We start from the raw sequence: 22,289 nt of genomic DNA on the forward strand, positions 1-22,289 counted from the left end.
AGGGTCTCAGGAAATCTCCAGGGCCAGGCCACTAGTGTTAACTAAGTTGATGGAAGACTCAGATATGGGATCCACTGGAGTCTACATGCTGGGTGAGAAAAGGGTTCAACAAAGGAACCATAGTTTCTACGAGCACTTCTTTCTGGAAGAAAGCTGCTCCTTCAGCTGTAATCCTGAAGCCAAACAATTCAGTTCCTTTTCATATGTCCCTGGTACCTTTAACACTGCTGCCCCAGAGCCGGAGCTCAGAGCAATTGAGTCTATCAGTGAGTAAGTCCATATGTGGGCCCTTTAAGAAGAATGTCTGGAACCCCAGCAGCCCTTTGTCTCACTCAGCTACCATCTCCAACAGTTTTTACAGCCAGAAGTTATGAGACCATCTCTTCCTGGCAGTGGAAACTGGGCTGAAAAGCCTGGTGCAGGACTAGATCCCTTGCTCCTCCAAGGGGACCTCAATGGTCAAGATATCAAGATATCTCTCCTGATTCTCAACTGCTGCATGTGGGTCTGGGGACAGCAGTTTAATGTCTCTGCTTCTTCTATCAGTCTCAGTGTGGCTTCTTCTGTATAGCCTTAGTTATTGTACTTCTTTGCAGCTAGGCAATTTTCACTGATGGTTGTTCTGCAGTTTAGTTGTAATTTTGATTTGATAGTGACAGGAGGCAAGCACAGCATTTTTCTACTCTGCCATCTTGACCAAAACTCCTGCTATTTTATTTTTTTGATGTAATTGTAAATGAGATTGTTTCCCTAATTTCTCTTTCTGATAGTCTAATTTTAGTGTATAGAAATGCAACTGATTTTTGTATTTTGAATTCGTATCCTGCAACTTTGCTGAATTTGTTTATTAGTTCTAACAAGCTTTGTGTGACATTTAGGATTTTCTCTATATAATATCATGTCATTTACAAATAGAGACAATTTTCTTCTTCCTTTTTGATTCAGATTCTTTTGATTCTTCCTTTTCGATTCAGATTTCTTTTATTTCTTTGTCTTGCCAAATTGCTCTGTCTAGCAATTACTGTATAATGGTAAACAAAAGTGGCAATACTGGATATCCTTATCTTGTACACCAGTTTCTCTTTTTATTAATGTTAACATGGTGTATATTATTCACTTTTAAGCTATCTGCATCTTTATATTTCAAGAAGTTTTCTTTTAGATAATGTTTAGTTACATCTTTTTTAATGTATTTACTTTGATAGTTTCTATCTTTTAATTAGTGTATTTATATCATTTATATTTAAAGTGATTTTTAAAAATATTTTTGGGTTATCTACCATATTTTTAACTTTTCTCTGTTTTTTATTCATCGACCTTGGTTTTTTGTTGTTGCTGTTGTTGTTTCTTTTTCATTTTGCCTTCCATCTTTTTCTGCCTTATTTTGTTCTAAGTATTTTATGTGATAGTATTTGATCTTCTCTCTCTTAGCATACTGATTATACCTTCTTGTTAAATTTTGTTAGCGGTTGCCTTAGTGTACAATATGCATTTTCAACTAATTTAAGGCCACTTTCAAATAATAATTTACTTTTTCAGGAATAGTACAGGTAACTGAATATTACTCCTTGCCTTTCCTTATATTATTGTCATTAAACTATAATCATTTACTAAGTTGTTGCTAATATTTTTGAACAGTATCCATTAGTTCAATTAAGAATAATAAAAAATATATATTTCATCTTCATTTGTTCTTTCTCTAGAGCTCTTTCTTTCTTTAAGTGGGTCCAGATTTCTGAATTCTATCATTTTCCTATTCTCCAAAGAACTTTTAACATTTCTTTCAAGGCTCTTCTACTGACAACAAATTTCCTTAGTGTGTTTGTCTGAGAAAGTATTTCTACTTCTCTTTGGAAGATTAGTTTCATGGATGTAGGATTTTTGGTTCATAATTGTTTTCTTTTTGATTTGTTTTTCTTCAACATTTTAAACAATTTGCTCCACTTTTCTCTTTCATTTGTGTTTTCCAAAAAGAAGAATAATTAATTTTTATACTGTCTCCCTTAAGCTTCATTCAAGTTTCTCTTTGTCTTTGATTTTGCATAGATTGAATATGATATACCTATTGTAGATTTTTCTTTGTATTTTTCATGATTGAAGTTCTCTGAGCTTCCTGGATCTGTGGTTTGGTATCCATCATTAATTCTGGAAAATTATTACTTCAAATTTTCTTTTTTTCTTTTCTTTCTCTATTTCTTTCTTTTCTCTTTTTCTTTCTTTTCTTCCTTCTCTTTCTGAGAGTCTCATTATATGTGCTACATCTTTTTAAATTCTGCACCACTTGTATATTCTGTTCCTTTAAAATGATTTTTCTCTTTATTTTTCAGTTTATGAAGTTTCCATTGAGAATCTTTAACCTTACTGATTCTTTCCTTGAACATGTCAGCAATTGACTCTCTCAAAGGCAATTTTTATTTCTATTTCAGCATTTTTTGCATCGCTTTCTTTTAATTCTTTCTTAGAGCTTCCATCTTTTTGCCTACATTATTTATATTTTTTGCATAGTCTATTTTTTCATTAGATCCCTTAGCATATTAATCAGTAATTTTAAATTCCTAAACTAATAATTTAAATTCTTCTGTCATATCTAAATCTGGTCCTGATGCTTCCTATGTCTCTTCAGATTGTATTCTTTTTTTTTTTCCTTTTAGCATATCTTGCAATATTTTGGTTGAAAACTGGACATGATGTATATGTTAAAGGAACCCAGGCATTTAAGACTTTAGTGTGAGTTTCTATATTTATCTTGCTAAGAATAATGCTATGTTTAAAGTCTATTGTAGTTGTAGGTGTCAGAGGCTAAAATTTCCTCTAGTTACTTTGTTTCTGTCTCCTTTTGTTATCTTTGGGCTTCTCTAGAGAATTCTTCTTAAGATCTGAGATATGTAGTTCTTTCTCTTGTATTTTCTTCTTATTAAATAGTAACCCTCTTTATGAGTGGTAGTGTAAGGGGAGTACTTCGTAATTTTGCAGTCAAGTCTTAGTCTTTTAGTGGTCCTGTGCCTCTAGCTTTGGGCTTTCATAAGTTCATTTCAGCTTTTTTTCTGGCTTTTCCCACCTTCAGATGAGACTAGAAGACTCGAGCAAGAGGTCTATAATTGACTATTTTACTTTCTGCATGCCAAAGGCTGCACAGGATTAGAGTTGGGTATTTTTCATGGTGGTTAAATGCAATAGCTTTCTCTGAGAATGGCCTTTATTAAAGATATCAAAACACTGAGAGTATTTAAAATGGTTACATTTCCTTTTCTACTGTCAGATACAAGAGGATTATTGTCCAATCTTCACAATGAGAACCTAGAGGGGATACTAGAGGGAAATCTCTTACATTGTTGTAACTCTAAGTCTATGTCCTCAGAAGTTTTTGTCTCTTGGGCTAGTCCACGCTCAGTCTCCAGATATTAATCAATTACTGTTTAAGTATTCTTACCAGTTTCTGGCTCCAGTGGGTGGGTTTTGATTCCAGTAAGCTGCAATTTTCTGTATTCACTCATATCTCCAGTTTTAAAAGCAGAAATACCCTGTGACCTCAATTCTCTGACTGCTCTAAAAGAGTTGTTCATTTTCACTTTGTCTAGCTTTTTTCTTGTTGTGAGGATAAGAGCAATGACTTCTAAATTCTTTACATATCAGAGAGAAAACCGAAAGTTATATGAACACATTTTTCATAACCAAATATAAATTGATAAAAATTAGGAAAAATTTGCTTGACAATGATTAAGTGGAATGTCCTTCACGGCATTTTGATTTGAAATAAATAAAATAAAAATTTTAAAACCAAACTTTATGTCTTTTTAAATAGACAATATTCCTAGCACACAGTTGAATTTGCATACTCATCTAAGATTTAAATATTGTGATGAATTTTCTAATTCCTGTGATGATAATACAATTGAGTAAATTTCTTTGAACTTCAAAGAAAAAAAAAATAGACACAAAATCTCCCTGATGGGATTTTTACTAATCTGATAAATTCATGTTAAATATGCTACATAAAAATCTGATTTTTTTTTTAAGCCTACAGCACCTGGTATTCCTATGTGGTCTCCCGTCTAAGTACTAATCAGGCCCAATCCTGCTTAGCTTCCAAGATCAGATGAGATCGGGTGTGTTAAGTGTGGCATGGCCATAGGAATCTGAATATTTTTAAACAGTTAATGCATGAAGTCAATTTTAGGTTGGTTCCATAGCTTAAATGATACCAAAAACAGAAGGATGATAATTTTTATCATAAATATCAGAGAATATATAAATGTACTTCCAATTTTCCTTATATTTTTGTTTCTGGGATCTCTAAATTCAACAAACATTTACCTTATTGTTCTGAAATAACTTTTAGCAAAAAAAGTAGTCATAAAATTGTAATATTTGAGATTCCTTGAATAAGGCTGTTTTGGGTTTTAGATCACAGTGACCTTTTTAGTTCATTTAAAGAAAGATTAAGAAGCAAAAGAATAGCCAGAACAGGTTCCATTCGTATAAGGCTTTACACTGGATGATAGAATATTCTTAATATTTGAGTAGATATGTTATAGTTTATTTGGTATTATTCTCATTGTTTCTTCTTTATAAGAATTAGGCAAAAAAAAAAAAAAGAATTGGGCAAAAATTAGAACTTCTTTGCAGCACTATGTCAATGTTCTAATAGACTTTATCTCAAGTCACCCACCTTTGTAGTCAGGGATATGAGTAAACAGATGCATATCAAACATGAACGAATAGTGTAAGGATCTTAACGACATTTTCTAAAAATGACTATCCACAAAAATTAGCAGTACTATTGTATATTTTCCTCCACAAATCACAGTTGGAATTTCTTCAGTTCAAGGATTCATTCTGACAGTAAAGCATACTGAAGAAGCCTCCATTTTTACACAGCTGGGATGCTTATATGTTCCTCTGGGAATGTAATCATATTGCTGAATTAATTGAGCTTTAGAGGACTTTGTCAGTAAGGAATTTGATAAGGTTAGAGAAAATTAAATATGAGCCTAATATTAGCCCATTGGAAGAGAACTGAAATAATTACAATGCAGTTTCCGTAAGTTAGTAGCAGAGTGGCCAAATGAGCTCACAGAGCTATTGTGTTATAATTCAGGCTAAGGTCTTAGTAGCTGTCCTGAGAGCATGACATCTAGGCCAAAACATGAAGAATACTTCATAAGGAAGACACAGAAATTAAATAGAAGTGACATTCTTAACTAGGAATGCCATACTTGCCCAGTTCTCATTAAGGAGAGTACTTTCCCACCCTATGCAGAGTCTGGTATGCGTCAAAAATGGATGGCTGACTTCCTAGTCTATCTCCAGTAGATGGTGGTACATCTGTATAACTGGCCCCTCTAGCCATAATCATGCTACCTTTCTGGTACCCACTTCTTTCCCAACCTCCAATTCCTCTGATTTTCCCAGAATTTCACTTTCTTTCCTGAAACTTAAGGTCATGGCTGGGACATATTCTTGGTATAATTCATAACATTGTAGATATCCCAGATTAACTTCTTAAATAACCCTATTACTAAAGTATCCCACTTCCTAGAGTCTTGGAGCTGAGCTCTAAAACTTTCTAAGCAAAATTTAAAAATTGATATTGTCTCAGACTGAATTTAATAGAACCAATCTTCTGCCTATGACTCTGAACTAGGCCTTATACCAGGCCTAGAGCCAATGCCTTGACATGGAAACAGCTTATTAGCTTTGTACTTGGTTGAAATTAAAAATATATACATCTATTTTCCCCAAGATTTTTTTAAAAAATCATAGCAAAGTAATAAATTGGAGGTTGATATTTTCCCCCTAAAATATACTTTAACCACCAGTGACAGATTAAAAATAAATGGCTGAGCTACGTAACTTGGTGAAGTTACATGCTGAAGAGGAGGTTTTATAAATATTTAACTTTGCATTTCCATATGCGATACATGGAAAACATTCATAGAAGCTGTGAGATGCATGTGGAAAGAGCAAAGGATTTGCATTCAGACAACCCTGAGTTTGAGTCCTAATTCAATTCCCTCCTCACCAGAAGACTGTCAGCAAGTATTTTCATCTTCCTGAGTTTTGTTTTACTGTAAAGCATGCAGTAAATTCACAAACCACAAAGTTATTTTGAAAGTTAAATAAAATATCAAATAAATATAATTTATGACAGTACCTGACGCACCAAGGTTGTTTGGGAAGTAAGTTGTTTTCTCCTTTATAGATGCTACAGATAATCTGGAGATCTTTTACATTTTAAATGATGCTGAGATCTTAACACCTGATCATTGCTGGTGAGACCTGGGGCACTGAGATTTGTGTGGTCTTTTACTTTCCAAATTGAGGACCCTTTCTTCATGGGTCCTGGCTCCTCTGATTTGGTGGCTCCTCCCTATAGGGATCTGTCCGAGGGTACAGGCCTTGATCTCTGTGTAAAGATTGTACACAACTGGATTCTGGGAGGAAAGTGAACCAGAACATTTCAGTCACAAAGCTATGTAATAACTGCATAACTTTCCTTGACTGCTCTGAAGCTTCATTTCACAGGTGGAAAGAGGGATAGTGACACAAATCCATGGGGTTGTTGTGGAAATTAATTAGAATAATACCATTTAAGTGCTTAATATGTTCTACACATAGTAGGTTGTTAGTAACAGAACATTTTTTCCCACACCTCCAAAATGCTATTCAAAGTCAGCCAATAGCCGTATGAATGCATTCTGCCAATTTACGTGACAAGTTGATTAATGGATGTGAACGTTGTGACCTGCTCTTAGAGGGAGATCTAAGGTTAGTTTTTACTGTGACAGAGCCTTCCCTCACGTCTTCACACCCCTCCAAAAAAAAATCCCTGTGATCCATCAGCTTTTGCTTTCCAGCTCTTGAGATTTCTTTCCAAGAGGGGATTATTGTAACTTGATCTCTTGAAAGGGCAAGAAAAGCTGAATTCTTAGAGAAGAAAATCCTACTTCCTACAATGGAATTGTCTTAAAGGAAAAAGGGGTAACCAGATTTAGCATACTTGTACTAAAAATTATTCATTATTTATTTGTAATTAAAAATTTAACTGACATTCTATATTTTATCTAGCAATCCTGCCTTTCCTAGGTCTTTGAAGTCACTGCATTCAGGCAGGCACAAAGCCATTCCACCATTCACTGGGCTCCAATTAGCCTTTTCTTTGGTGGGCAAGCCTCATATTCTGTGTGTGTGCTCCTGTTAAGAGTGAGAAATGAGAAAGATATCTCCATTTGCTTAAAACAGCATCAAGATTTATAACGGGAAGGCTGTCTAGTTGGCATGACAAACTACCACTGTCCTTCAAGCCCAGGTAATTCATACTTCACATTGCACGTACTTGTGTGCAAATGGCAGAAACTCTGAAACTAGCAATTGACTGAGTCCTGCTCCAGGTGAGAAAATTAGTTTCTTCTTAAAGCTGCTCCTAATCTGGTCTACTGGCTTCCTGTTCATGCTCTTCTGAACTTTTGCACTGACATCAGGGTGAAATAAGCAAACAATGATTTGGTGCATAAGGAAGAAAGAGCATATTGGAAACACAGTAGTTACAATGTAGACTGCTCTTTTCAGGCACAGTCACTGAGTTGCCATTGTATATGAATAAAAATTCTAAGACTATCTGCCTCTCTCCACTTTAAAATATATTTTTCATATGATCTTTAAGAAAAAAAATGTCTAGAAGCACAAGCCATTGTGAAATCCTCATTATATGCACCTGTAGGAAAGAAAAGTTACTATCGATATATTTCATGGCAATATATTTCTAGTTCTGAATGACTTGTATTGAAGTGTCTTCATCTTTAAAATAAAGTACAGAATGCCATAATTTGTATTAATATCTATTCTAACATGTATGATACACTTTGACTAGTGGAGAATTTCTTGATGCATACTCAGAAACAAACTTAACTTCTGAGGAATTCTAAAGTTGACAGACTGTAAACACAAATGTCTGCAATTGCTGTCTTGAGATATTAGAATGAAAAAGAGTGCAGATAGTTATTAGAACCAAAGATGGGTCTGAATAGAGAAAAACAAACAATCTTAGAAAACAGAAATAGAGAAGCTTCTAGTTTTAGATTTGACATGTAAAGAGCTTGGAAGTTGTCACTGCTATTCTAGTAACAGGTAAAACTGAACAAACTGCAGCTTAATGACTTTTATTGGATTTACCAGCCAACTGAGTTTTGGGGGCTAATGCCACACTAAGAACTAGAGAGACCAGTAAACCCAGAGAGTCACAGCTGAGAAATGCTTACATGGAGCAGAAGGCACTAGAGCCATAATCTAGGAGGAAAATCTTAAATAGTTGTTTTTACAGATTACTGGAGGCTAAGGGTAAAGTAGCATGAAAGTGAGAAACTCCTGGGGGTTGCAGGAGTTTAGGGAGGCCCTTCATGCTTTTCTGAGCTTTGCTCTCAGACATCTCACCAGATTCTTCTGATGAGGATCCAAGAAAGAGCTCCTTATGGCTCCAGCGAGGGGAAGAATAGTCAAGAATATGGAATCTCAACCATAACCAAGGCCCACTCTCTGGGGCAAGATGGGGGAGCTTTGGAGAAGTGTCTGATTCTAGGACTGGGGTGAGAAATATACAAGATGGGCCTGGAGCATCTTGTAGCACCAGGAAATAAGGAAACACTTGAAAAAAAAAATACCCATGATATGGGTTTATCAAAGTGTTTCAGAAGCCATCTGAATGAGTTCCCAATTGCCAGAACTGGAAAAATTTTAGCAACAAAATAAAGTTGTATTGGACTATAAGCCAATGCGTAAAATTAAAAATCAAAAATAAGTAATAAACATGGAGAATAGATAAATATCCCTAACAAAAAAATTCCAAGTGATTTATGTAACTACACCATCTTTAAAGAGATGAAACATAACTCTCTATTAGTTAAATGTTGGGTGCAGATAGTGACTTTCTTCCAAAGATTACTATATAAAGGAAGCAAAAAAGAGTACGTTTATCGTTGAGAAACCTGACAAGCATTACCTCAAATCAGTTGATCAAGGTCAACATCAACAGTCATTTGAGGTGATATGATTATAATGGTACTTTATTTCTGTGGTTTCTCCCCAGAAACGAATTTCTGCAGTGTAGTCATAACAAAATCGTCAGACAAATCCCAATTGATGTGTATTCTAGAAAATACCTGACCAATAATCCTCAAAACCATCAGTGATCAAAAACAAGGAAAATCTGAAAAATTGTCATAACCAAAGAGAACCTAAGGAAACATGACTACTAAATGTGACATGGCATTCTAGATGGGATCCTGGAAGAGAAAAAGGACATTAAGAAAAAAATTGAGAAAATCTGAATAAAGTGTAGACTATATATATTTAGGCTCTCTCTCTATATATAGTTAATAATATCAGCTCATTAATTATGACAAATATACTGTATTCGTGTAAGATAATAATAGGTGAAATGGCATGGAGAATACATCTCTGTACTATTTTTATAATAATTTTATAAATCTAAAACTGTTCTAAAATAAAATGTTTAATTAGAAACCACGAATAGGATAAAGAAAAAACATTTACATTGTTCTTTAGTTCATCAGTTTTCTTGTTTTGGAAAAAAAATTATTGTCTTTCTTTTACCTCCTGCATTTTATTAAAAATAAGTATGTGAAGGAAATCCAGCAGCAGCCCTCAACCAATTCACATGTGAAGATATTTACTCTTTATCTTCTTTGGCTTTCAACATAAATAATTACTTAGTTTTGAAGAATGTGGTTTAGCTGAGGCAAAAGATATTTTTAATGTTGATAAATTGACTGGGTTTACATGGGATTCCCTAACATTAGACCAAATGATCTGGAAAAACTGCTTTTGAATTTATGCAGTTCAGAGATGTAAATAATTTCATGGACATGGAAGTATTTCATAAGCCATAGATTTTAGTACAAATATAAAGTATTATTGTTATTTGTGGACTTGAATTTATCCTTTCATTAAAAAAGAAGCTTTTATAGGTACTTTCTATATATTAACCAAACCTTGCACATTGAAAACACTTAGTTTGGAAATTACCCTGATGAACTAGTTTACTCTTCATCTTCAGGCAGCCATATTGGAGTTTTACTGTGTAATTTTTACCTGATATTTTTCCAATAGATAGTCTGAGAGTAAAGAGTGGTTTTGAAATGTCAGAGCCATTAAAATCATCTGAATTGATCAGCTATTTCATTCAGTTCTTCAAATTCTTTCAGTTTCTATTTTGAGAAGTCTATTTTTCTGACTATGCTTGCCTCCCAGGAACAGTTTCTAGCATCAGATTGGTTCTGAGCACTTTTGAGAAATTGTTTTCTCATCTGTGAAATCATTCTAGATCCTGTGTATCGAGGTCCTGCTGGGAGTATGAGATCCACCCTCAGCTTGAGGACCACGTCTTAGAGATTTAGATACGCCTGCAGAGGACAGAAGTCATTCGGTCTTGCAGACAAAATATGTCATCTGGAGAATATCATCATAGACAGATGGAATTCAGCTGAGAACTTGGTGTCTTAGGTAGATATTGAAGGACAAGAGGTCCTGAATGTCAAGTATGGGGCATGTCACTTCCTACTGTATTTATATTTAGGTGTTCCAGAAATACCTTACACTCAACAAAATCAAACTGAACTTGTCGTTCCCCTTCCATCTGTGTCGCCTCCTATGTTCCTGGTGAATGACACCACCATCTATCCTTTGATCCAAATCACAACCCTGGAAGTCCTTTGATTCCTCCCTCTCTCTCATCTAACTTAAACCACCAAATGCAGTTGATTCAATTGTTCTTAAACATCTGACAGTTTCCACTTAGCTTACTTCTAATGCCACTTATCTAAACAGAGAAATGTTATCTATAAATCAATTACTGTAACAGCCTACTAATTTTGTTTCTCTGCAGTAACATTCTAATGCATTTACCACAGAACAGTTATTCTAAAATACAAATATAGCCTTTTCACTTCCTGCAAGCCTCATCCAAACTCTTGTATGCTTGCTGTGCTGAATAGCTTACAGGTCTTTTAATATTATATGTTCCCTTTCTCATTGCAGGCTTTGCAGATGCCGTTTTCTGTTTAGAACACCCTACTGTTTTCTTCTCTACTTACCAACTACCTTTTTTATCTTTTATCCTCTACCTAATCTCTGTCACCACTGGGATGAGGTGAAATCTGATGTCGCCTCAGCAGCATGGGGGAGGATGTTGGTGTTGTGTGTTTTCCCTGGGTTCTTCCCCACTGACACAATAAAGAATTACAGGTCAGAGAGATTTAGAGAAAGTAAGATTTACTGAAAGTACATTTTAGAAGGAGATGGGCCATGCTAGGGAAGGCTACAGCCCTGTGGAATTTGGGTGGAGAAGAGAGAAGAGTACATCCCAAAAAGAGAGGCAGGTTTCCAGCCAGGAATGCCGTAACCATGCAAAAAAAAAAGGTCTGTTTATATTTTGGCCGTGATAGGAGATTCTAGATGATCTGTATGTGAGGTTACCTTGAGTGACAGTTGGCCGCTATATAACACTTTGCCTACTGTGCATATGCTTACCCGGAATTCAGTCTGTTATAGTTAGATTCATGAACTTCTAGGTATAGTCATGATATTATAAAATGATGGTATAATGAAGCTGAAGTTATGGGCAGTACTTCATGTGCATGCATTTGTAGCTGGTTTAGCCGCAACTTTTATGGCCTTTGTCTTCTAGGTTTTGGGAGGTCCTTAAAGAAGGTCTTTAAGGGAAGTTTCTATGGTTACAGAGCTGGTCCCTGGCTCCTGTCGCTCAGATGTGACTAACTACCTAGCATCTTCACTCTCCTTTCTGAGTTATCTAAGATGTTACCCCTTACTGAAAGCTTTCCCAGCCTTCCAAACCCTGTCTGCAAAGTCTGGATTATGTACTTATTATAAGTCCTCACATTGTACCAAGTATTTTGTCTCTACCCCCTACTAACCTGGAAGAATCTGTGAGAACAGAGACTCTCTATGTATGTTACAGTTACTTCTAAGGCCTAATACAATGCCCAGTACATAGTAGTTACTCAAATAATTTTTGAATAAATGAATGAATGCATGAATGAATAAACGAGGAATAAATATATCAACGAATATGCAAAATAATAGGGAAGAAAGAAAAGGAAATAGTCCTAGATCCAGAAGATCAGGAACTCAGCATCTAAAAATAGAATAAAAGCTTTTGAAATTTAAATTTTAATTTTAAATGTTTAACAGTCCTTAAAGGGCAAAATTGAACTGGTAATTAGAATCTGTTTCTCTCCCTCTCTTTCTCTCTCTCTGATTGTTAAATGTAGGGGGAGATGGTGAGGAAAATCACTGAAAAGACCTTAAGTTCTCTTGACTGAAAAGTAAAGAACACTGAATAAATGTCAAGGCAGGCACCCTGTTACCAGAACTGGTAAGGAACATTGGGACTTTGTCACTGACATCTCAGGGGCATGGTCCAAGACCAGGGCTGGAATATTAATATGCTGACTTGATGTTAATAAATCAATCCCTTGAGTGCCCCCTAAATGCTCCTTCATGCCCTTCCAAGTTTAGTTGGAATTATTTCCAAGCCTAGGTTAGAATTTGTTCCATTAGTTGTGTAATAGTGAGCACTGGGTAGAGAAGTTGTGATGCAATGTGTTCACCATAAGCAGAAGGCAGACACAAGAGGAAATCAGGCAGATTCTAATGACATTATCTATTTACTTTACTCATACCTGATTTTTGAAGGCATCTGTGTACTGACATACTTATCTCAGACTTAAAGAGTTAATAGCTATTAAAAATTCTGAGTTGACACCTCATAGAAATTTTCTTTCTTTTTCCATACCACTAGAACTCAAAGCTGCCTGGTAGCATAATTAAGTTTTTAAATATTTTAAGCTTCTTCACTTTACCTCAAGGCAGCTTGAAAGATAGTATTATGCCTCATGAAACTGATTCATTTCATCTTGATCAGTACAAAATGTTCTCTGAGGTCCTGAGTGCCTCAGGTTTTCAATTCTTGTCTGTTTAGTAGTTGAGGCAATCCATGTGATTTTTTTTTCTTTCTTACATAATAGTAAAGATCTTCCCCACACCATCAGAGCAGTAAGAGAGAAGAAAAGCATTACTCTTTGTAGTGATTACTCATTATGTGTCAGACACTGTCCTGGGGACTTTGCATTCATTATTTTATTAGCCCTCAAAAACCCTGCAAGGAAGGCATTAGCATCCTTATTTACAGATGAAGGCCCTGAAGCTAGGGGAGGACAAAAGATTTCCTGGAGATTATCCTGCTTAATCTAAGGAAGAATTGATATTTGAACCCAGGTCTCTCTGACTCCTGTGTATGGGCTCTTAGACCTTATTATACCATATCTCCAACATTATTTTGATTTGATTAAAGACTGATTTTCTAGTTACAGGAATGGAGGAAGAAGATATTTTTTCTCCCTCTAGGCAGTAACATGTAGTAGTTAAAAAACATGGGCTCTCTAACCACATTGTGACCAGTTACTTTTAATTTGACTTTAACATGTAGTTTATCTGTGCCTCAATTTTTTCAAGTGCAAAAGTGTTAATAATGCTCCTAGAACTGTGGAGAGGGCTAAATGGCTTTGTATCTGTAAAGAGCTTTGTATTGTAAGTACTCAATAAGTGTTTGTGTTGTAATTACCACTGCTATTGTTGTAACTGGGGCCTTTTCACAAAGGTACAGCTACACAGAATGGGTACAATGCACAAGCACACTTTCAAGCCGCCTACTGTCTTCCTAAGTCTCAGTAATGGAAAAACGAGAAGATTCCCTAGCCAAAGTTATTCTTTCTTATCAATCCAAACAGTGTTCAGCCACAGCTAAAGGCTGGGAAAGGTGCTGTTTTTTACAACCTATGAGTCATTAAGAAAATGAAATCATTTGTTGCATTGTCAGAGTAGTAAGAATTCATGTGTCTGCAACTCCATGGTACAGAACCAGCAGCTTGAACTGGGGATATGTCTCATTGCCTTAGGCTTTCCCAGAAAGAGAGTTGACATTTGCCCTCCTGCCCCCACCCCCCCCCCCCCTTTGGAGCCAAAATTATTGAGGGTAGCAGGACAAGCCGGTGGAAGACAAGTAGCAGGTGCATTTTAGGGCATTCAAACAGTCAGACAGGTCATTCAGACTGAAATTTTCTTAAATTTCTAGCTAAAAGCTATTCATCCACTTACATTTTAAGCATAGTATTGGATCCAAATTACTATATCTTGACTAATTGCACCAGCCAACTTTATAGCCAAGGTTACAGGCTCCAACTACTTGAAAAACAATCTAGTGACTAAAGAAATTAAACAAGCTTTAACAAAGAAAATGCTTGTTAAAAAGTAACAGTTGCTTGGATGCCCACAAAGTATCGCACCCCTGAAGCCATTCTCTGCTTTCCCCTATGTTTTTTAGGAGGAGTCATCTTGTCTTGTATACAGTATGTCATGCCTGGTAGTTATTTCCTAACAGGAAGTTGTTTCCATTTCAATGTCTCTATCTTAAGCTGTTTTGATTAAAACAAGCAAACAAACAAAACAAATAAAAAGAAAACAGAGACATTGATTGATGCAATAAGGAAAACATAAGAAATAAAAATAAAATCAACAGGGATTTGACCTTGGGGTCTCACCTCTCTCACAGAGTCTGGTGGGATAGTGCTAAGGTATGTTTCTAGTAGTAAGAGAACATTTCTCCTCTCACGATGTGTAAAGAATTTAGATGGATCCTTCTTTATACTGGACATGTATTTAACATGATTCCACTGCCCTTTGTCCCCATTTTTCTTTATTTTTTTTGTCTTTCCAGTGTTGCCCCCACTTCTAACTGACCTTCATTTTCCTTCTGGTCTCAGTTCAGTTTTTTAGGAAAGACACTAATTGGCCCAGCTCATCAGCACTATCACTACTTCAGCAGAGACTTTGTACCCTGCGAGTTCATAAGACCCTTATCTGCCCTTGCTCAGGTGCTCCCACTGAACTTAAAGGCTCTTGCCTTAGAAGCTGAGTCTGTATAGTCACAGAAGTAGTGTTGACTTTATCTGGTTGCAGGTAGTGAGAGAAGGGTCTTAGGCTGGCAAGCTCCTTGTTCACTCAATTCAGTAAAGGAACTAAAATAATTCTTATGATAATGTAAGGGCTGTTTTAGACATTCTTTTTTAATTTCTTAAAAATATTAATTTGAGACATTATTTAAATTTTTATTGTATAGCTCACAAAGTAATTTTTATTTATTAAATTTCTTTTTAACTATTCCAGGGATCAGCACATGTTTTCTGTAAAAGATCAAATTGTAAATATTTGGGCTTTGTGCATTTTGCTACAACCACTCAACTCTGCTGTTATAATAAAAACACAGCCACAAACAATACGTAAACCAATGGTTGTGTCTGTGCTCCAATAAAACTTTACAAAAAAAAAGACTAGCCGGATGTATATGGCCTGTGGGCTGTAGTTTTCTGACCCTGATCTTTTCCAGTGCAAATGCACTCATGCTCTGCTCATACCTCTTCACACTTCACACTCATTTTGCACTTCTGTATGCTCTTGTTATCCATATTGCAGAGCTCACTAATCTTGAGAATGACTTATTTCACAGAATCGCATGGGAGTTCCTCTTTTGTGAAAACACTTGGTGTCTCTAAGTGGAGACAAAAACATGAATTGCCTGAAAGAGAATTGATGCCTTAGAATCATCAAAAAATACATGCATTTGGGGGAAATTTCTAGCATTATAAAATGGAATGTTTTCTCTTAGAAATGATGAGAATGGCATTTCTGTCACAAAAAGCATGTATATCTGCTTAGGCACAGACATTTTACTGAAAACCAAAATTATAATATTCTCTGCTGCCAACCCTGTAAGATGCTTGAATGATAATGGTGGGGGTTGGGGAGTGGTAGGAATTATAATACATTCTGCTTTTGACAACCATCTTAACTCTATTGTTTTCTCCTAAAATGGAGTTGTTTTTGAGCCACTGTATCCAAAATCTGGCTGTCATTTCTATGTCCTGGAGATGCTCATACCATTTTACCTTTCAGAAAGCAAATTTTAAAACAATCTCCAGGTACGAGATTTCTTTTCTGAAGTGGTAGGTATATGAACAATGCCTGTAGGCTTGTTTACTGGATGAATTTTATTTCAACCATGAGCTACTTATTCTAAGTCTTCCCACAATTATTTTTCTTTAGAAGTCTGTCTTTCTTCTTTGATTACTATAGACTTTCTCTCTGTCATAAGTGTGATATTTGATTCCAACAGAAATGAACCTTTGCTGTGTATAAGGCAACAGGAAAACTTTGATATATTTCAGTTCAAGTGGACCTCCCACCTGAGCTATCTCCACGATAGAGGCAACAGGAGATCCAGAATTTCTGCACATCTCTTCCTTAGGGGCATGAGCTTCCCTGTAGTCTTAAATTTTTCGTAATTGCTGGTTTCATTCAAGAATATCTCTGCGTGAATTGGTTTCTAAAGGTAATAACTGTGTGAGTAGCAAGGGACATTAAGGGAAAGAAGAAAGTGTCCTAATATCCCTTCAGACCTATTGTTAGAACCTGCGTGTCAGTTTTTCTTTCACAATTTTCCCTTTTGTAGCAACTTCCTTGTGACATTACAGATACTATTTGTTACAAACAATAGGCTATGTCATGACAGTCCTATCATGATTAGTAATGTTGGGAATGCTTAGGAATGGATGTTTAATAAACAGAAAATGATAAACAGAATCATACATCTAAGAGCAAAATTTAGAAGTACTGAGAATTCCAGGATAATCTCAGTCCAAAGACAGACATATGACTGTATGTTTGTATCTGAATAACCCAGTGATAAAGTGGGTAATTTGCCTTTGCTGGGTCCCTCTAAGTAACTTGACTGCGTATGTTGTATGCAGGTTCGAGAATGCAAGGTCCTAATTTCTCAGCTGTCCAGGCGGTCTAACCTATGTGCCAGTGCAGAGCAAAACCTGAGTGCATTCACCTTATGTTGTTTTTTCCTGATTTTCTGGAACAACGCAGAACAAAACAGGAACAAAACGAGAACAAAACAATCAGCAAAGCTCCAAGAAACTTGCAGATTAAAATGAAGATAAATAACTAACCCAGGGATTGTAATACAGTGTAATAATTGATGCAATGGAGATTACCTCCTTGGATTCTCTTGGGAAACACATAGAGAGGAGTTGTGGGTGTGGGGGATAAGGGACAACTTCTCCTCCTGGAAATCTTAGATCCAAATAATATGCTTCTAGTTTGGCAGATTACTTGAGAGAGGTGAGGAAGATATTTCAGGCAAAAGGAACAAACTGTATCCTTTCCTGGACATGAGGGGGAAGATGGAGAAGTGACAGTAGGCCTGGAGCAGAGTGTGGAGGGTAATGGTAAGAGATTAATACAGGTTAATTCAGGCCCAGAAAATGAAGGAAAACACACCACTTTTACACTCCCTCCACCAACTGCTTTGTTATCACTCTTCCTGAAATGGCAACCCCATTGAATTTTCACTTGGGCTAAAAGTTTTAAAATCATGCCCGATCTTCTATTTCCCTTCATATCCCACATGTATTCCATCAGCAGACAGAAACTTTAGCGACTTTCATTTACTTATTCATCCATCCTTTATTTCATAAAACAAACTTATTTTTGAGATACTTACCATTGAATGACTTAGACACTTTAGTTAAATAAATGTTAATAATGAAGATAATGAAGCAAGACATGCTTGAACTTTGGAGTCAGGCACAGTTGGGTTGGTTTCTGGGTTCTACCTTCTGCCTTCTAACTGTGTAATCTTGGGAAAGTCCCTCAAGCTCTCCAGGCCCTTGATCATGGGCAGAAAGAAGCTCATTATGTGTTCTTCAGAGTAGCTGCCACAGGGTCATTAAATATTAAATAATAGAAGTTTCTATCTCCTCGCTTTCTATCCTAGCTTCCGTGTCTCTTTTGAAACTTCTTTTATTCCATTTTTAAATATACATTGCCTTTCTATCTGATTTTGAGCTCCTGTGAGGACTACATTTTAATTTTTATTTAAATCGAATACGTTCGTGGTTAGTGTTTCTACTTTTGCTTAGTTTTGGTTTGCATGGGAGTGCTGTTCTGTTAGCTGTTGAGTATAAGAAAGAGGATACATAGTTTCCCTTTCAGCTTCTTCAAGAGTGGGAAAGAAGAGATTAGGAAAAGAGCAAAGGATGCTTGACTTTCTGAAGTGGGAGCATACGTTTGGGTCCCAGATCTCTTACTCTGAAGTTGTTGCATTAACCATTTTGAGCCTCTGTTTCCTTATCTCTGAAATGAAGACAAAAATGCTTCCACTTTATCCTGCCTATAGGATCATAGCTGGATATTCACCTCAATCAGTTTATAATCTTAACTCTCACTGTGTCGGTGGCCAGGACCACAGGATCTTTCCGAGTCCCCTGCGGCAGCATGCCAGTCTCCAACCCCTTCCCTGCATTCCTTTGCCTACCTCCCAGTTATTTTCATTCTGTGGCCAGTACCTTGTTTTCCCCTGTCTAGTAGGATATTTGTAATTCATGGTTTAGTAGGATGGCCTTCTTGCTTTGTTATTCTGACTTCACGCCTACACATTATGTTTTATACTTCCCTTGCCTTCAATGGAGAATAGTCCCGGGTCAGTCTTGCCCCATTTCCACCTCCACCTCAAGATTTTGTTCCCAGGCTCAGGTTTCCTGATCCAGAGAGACCATCTTTTCTGGAAGGGAGTACGTATATTGTTTAAATTCACCTTAAACAATTAAATGCATTTAAGAAATAAGAATTGGATCCAAAGTATAGTTTTAATAGCCTTTTGGAAATTAGTTCAGATACTTCCTTGTACCATGGTAATTACTTAAGTTGAAATACCTGTTTACTATCCTCTGTATAAGTTTAATTTGTAATGTCTCTAGCATCAACAACAATAATAATTGGGTGAACTCTATTTAATTGGATGTTGATGTCAACTGTTTGTGTAATTTTAACAAGACATCTCAACAATTGCCCTGATATTATGATATTCTGCTCAAAGTTATTAAGCTCTTTATCTTGATTTGGGTGTTGGCATCTTATTTGAATATGCAGACCAATCCACTGGGTTTGCTATTGCCCTGAACAAGAGGGTGTTTGTGTGTGTGTGTGTGTGGGCGCGCGCGTTTGGAATAACGAACATACTGGTCTTTTCCACTTCTGACGATGGGTAGGGCTCTCTGTCTGTGGACAGAGATCAAACTCAGCAAGATCTGATGATACAGTAAATACTGGCTATTTCTGTCCTACACACTATGCACGCACGGTGGAGGGTCTTACATTACCTGATACCATTGCCCTTCATGCCCCTGTACAGAAACTGAGCAAATCATATCCTCTAAATAAGAGAAGTGCAACTCTGCCACTCACAGTTCTCAGGAGAAGAAAATTCTCTGAGGATGATTCAAGAAGGATGGCAGATAATGATAATTTCTTTCTTTTCTTTTATCTCTCCCTTTTCTCTTCCCTCTAATCTTATCTCCTCCTTTCCTGGCTCTTCCTTTTTGTTCTTTTCTTTGGTCTTTCTTCTTCTTTCTTCTTCACTCTTCCCTCATTTTGTCTCTCCTTCTCTATTTTTCCAAAAAAATCATAAGCGATTCATGATTGGAGTGGGAAAAGAGCCTTGGATGACTCATATGAAGAAGAAAATTTTCTCAAATCTTCAGCTCTTTGAAAGCTAGAGTAGGAATATTCATAACACTGTCGTCCAGGGAGTAGTCAGGGCACTTTTGCTCAGTGCTTGGGACTCTCGTCACATCATAAACTCTTATAGATAGGGTGGATAAAGCTATGTCCATTGTTTTTTGCATTTTGCCCTTTGGAAGGAAGCGTTTACCATGTGGCACACATACTAGGTATTTTACATTGCCTCAACTCATTGTCACAAGTGGAATGAAATGTGGTGTCCTGCTCTTGCAATATCACTCAGATAACTCTTCCTAATGTCTTCTCTAAAGCCTTCTTTGTCACTTCCCCAGTCTTTTACACAGGTAGATTATTCTCTATCTCACTCCCATCATATTCACACTGTACTTTGCTCATACCTCTTTTTCTTAAATAACATCTTTTTGAAATATAATTCCATATGATAAAATTCAGTGGTTTTTAGTATATTCACAGTTTTTGCAACCATCACCACAATAAATTTTAGAACATTACCATCAACTTATACCTATTAATATTCCCTCCCCTTTCTCCCAAACACCCATTCCCTAACTACTTTATTTTAGTTTGTCAATATGTATTTGACTATTCTGGACATCTCATATAAACAGAATCATATAATTGGACTTTGTGACAGGCTTTCTTAATATAGCATAATATTTCAAGGTTCATCCATATGGTAGCATATATTGCTTTTTCATTTTTTATTGTCAAGCAATTTTTTATTGCATAGAAATCTACTACATTATGTTTTTTCACTTATCAGTTGATAAGCAAATGGATTGTTTATCATTTTTTAACTACTATGAATAATATGACTATAAACATTCATGTACAAGGTTTTGTATAGATATATGTTTTCTTTCCTCTTACATAGGAAACTAGGAGTGGAATTGTTGGGTCATGTGGTAATTTTATGTTTAATTGCTTGAGGAACTGCCACACTATTTTCCAAAGCAGATGAATCATTTTACATTCTCAGCAACAATGCATGAAGGTTTTAATTTCTTCACATACTTGCCAACATTTGTAATCGTTTGTCTTATTAATTACTGTCATGCTAATGAGTGCAAAGTCATATCTAATTATGATTTTGATTTGCATTTTTTCTTTTTTTAACTTTAGAGTTTTAGAAACGTTTTTATGTTTAATTTTTTCCATATTTATTGAGATATAATTTATATATGACGTGTCTAAGTTTAAGGTATACAATGTGCTGATTTATTACATCTACACATTGCAAAATGATTTCCACAATAGGATTAGTTAACACCTCTGTCACTTCACATAATTACCGTGTGTGTGTGTGTGTGTGTGTGTGTGTGTGTATGTGTGTGTGAACATTTAGGATCTAATTGTTAGAAATTTTCAAGTATATGATATGGTATTGTTCACTATAGTCACCATGCTATACACTATATCCTTAGAACTTATTAATCTTCTAACCAGGAGTTCGAACTCTTTGATCAACATCACCCATTACCTCCATTCTTTGGACTCTGGCAAGCAGCGTTCTACTCTCTGTTTCTAAGAGAGTGGCTTTTTTTCCATCCCATATATAAGTGAGATTATACCACTTTCTCTGTTTGACTTATTTCACTTAGAATAATGTCATTAAGGTCCATCCATGTTGTAGAACTTGACAAGATTTCATTTTTTCCTCATGGTTGAATAACATTCATATATATATATATGTGTATATATATATATATATATTCATATATATGTATGTATGTATGTATATATATATATATATACACACACCACATCTTTATACATTCATCAATCGATGGACACTTAGATTGATTCCATATCTTGGCTATTGTGAATAATGCTTCAGTGAACATGAGAATGCAGATATCTTTTTCAGGTCATGATTCCATTGTTCAAATATATACCCAGAAGTGAGATTGCTGGATCATATGGTAGTTCTACTTTTAATTTTTTGAGGAACCTCCACTGTTTTCCATAGCGGCTGTACCAATTAATATTCCAATCAATAGTATACAAGCGTTCCTTTTTCTCCACATTCTGGCCAACACTTCTTATCTTTTGTTTTTTTCTGATGTTAGCCATTCTAACAGGTGTGAATTGATATCTCATTGTGGTTTTGATTTGAATCTTCATGATGATTAGTGATATTGAGCACCATTTCATGTACCTGCTGGCCATATTTATGTCTTCTTTGGAAAAATATCTGTTCAGATGCTCTGCTTATTCTTAATAGGATTTTTTTTTTTTTTGGTTTCTTGCTATTGAGTTGTATAAGTTCTATAGCCAAAGTATAATTCTAGAGCAGTGTCTGATGTGGGATGCAGGAGAAAATCCAATAAACATAAGCAATAACTTTCTGCTAATCTGAAATTTTAATTCTGTTCAGAGATAAAGTCCTTATGAGTTATTCCAATGAGTAGTGGTTGCTCCATCATATTGAGATAAGCAGCTACTTTTTAGCTTTAGTAAAGCAAAGTGTTCAGTATTTTTAAAGTATTTATAATTTGTTAACACAACACATACATTTGAATAGCTTATAAAATAGGGTAATAATATAAAATTTAAGTTCTAGTAAGGCCACAGGTCATGAAACAATTGCC

The 22,289-nt window shown here is 35.8% G+C and overlaps 1 protein-coding gene and 1 pseudogene across 5 annotated transcripts in view; one reads left to right on the plus strand and one right to left on the minus strand.

Annotated features, from left to right (window-relative positions):
* NRG3 (neuregulin 3) overlaps positions 1-22,289 on the plus strand; it is a 990,054-nt gene that overhangs the window by 921,935 nt on the left and 45,830 nt on the right. The gene's annotated exons all lie outside the window — the stretch shown is intronic.
* Positions 4,016-4,134, minus strand: LOC120609833 (uncharacterized; annotated as a pseudogene).

The sequence above is a fragment of the Pteropus medius genome, unplaced genomic scaffold, assembly GCF_902729225.1.
Source record: "Pteropus medius unplaced genomic scaffold, Ma_sr-lr_union100, whole genome shotgun sequence".
Lineage (NCBI taxonomy): Eukaryota > Metazoa > Chordata > Mammalia > Chiroptera > Pteropodidae > Pteropus > Pteropus medius.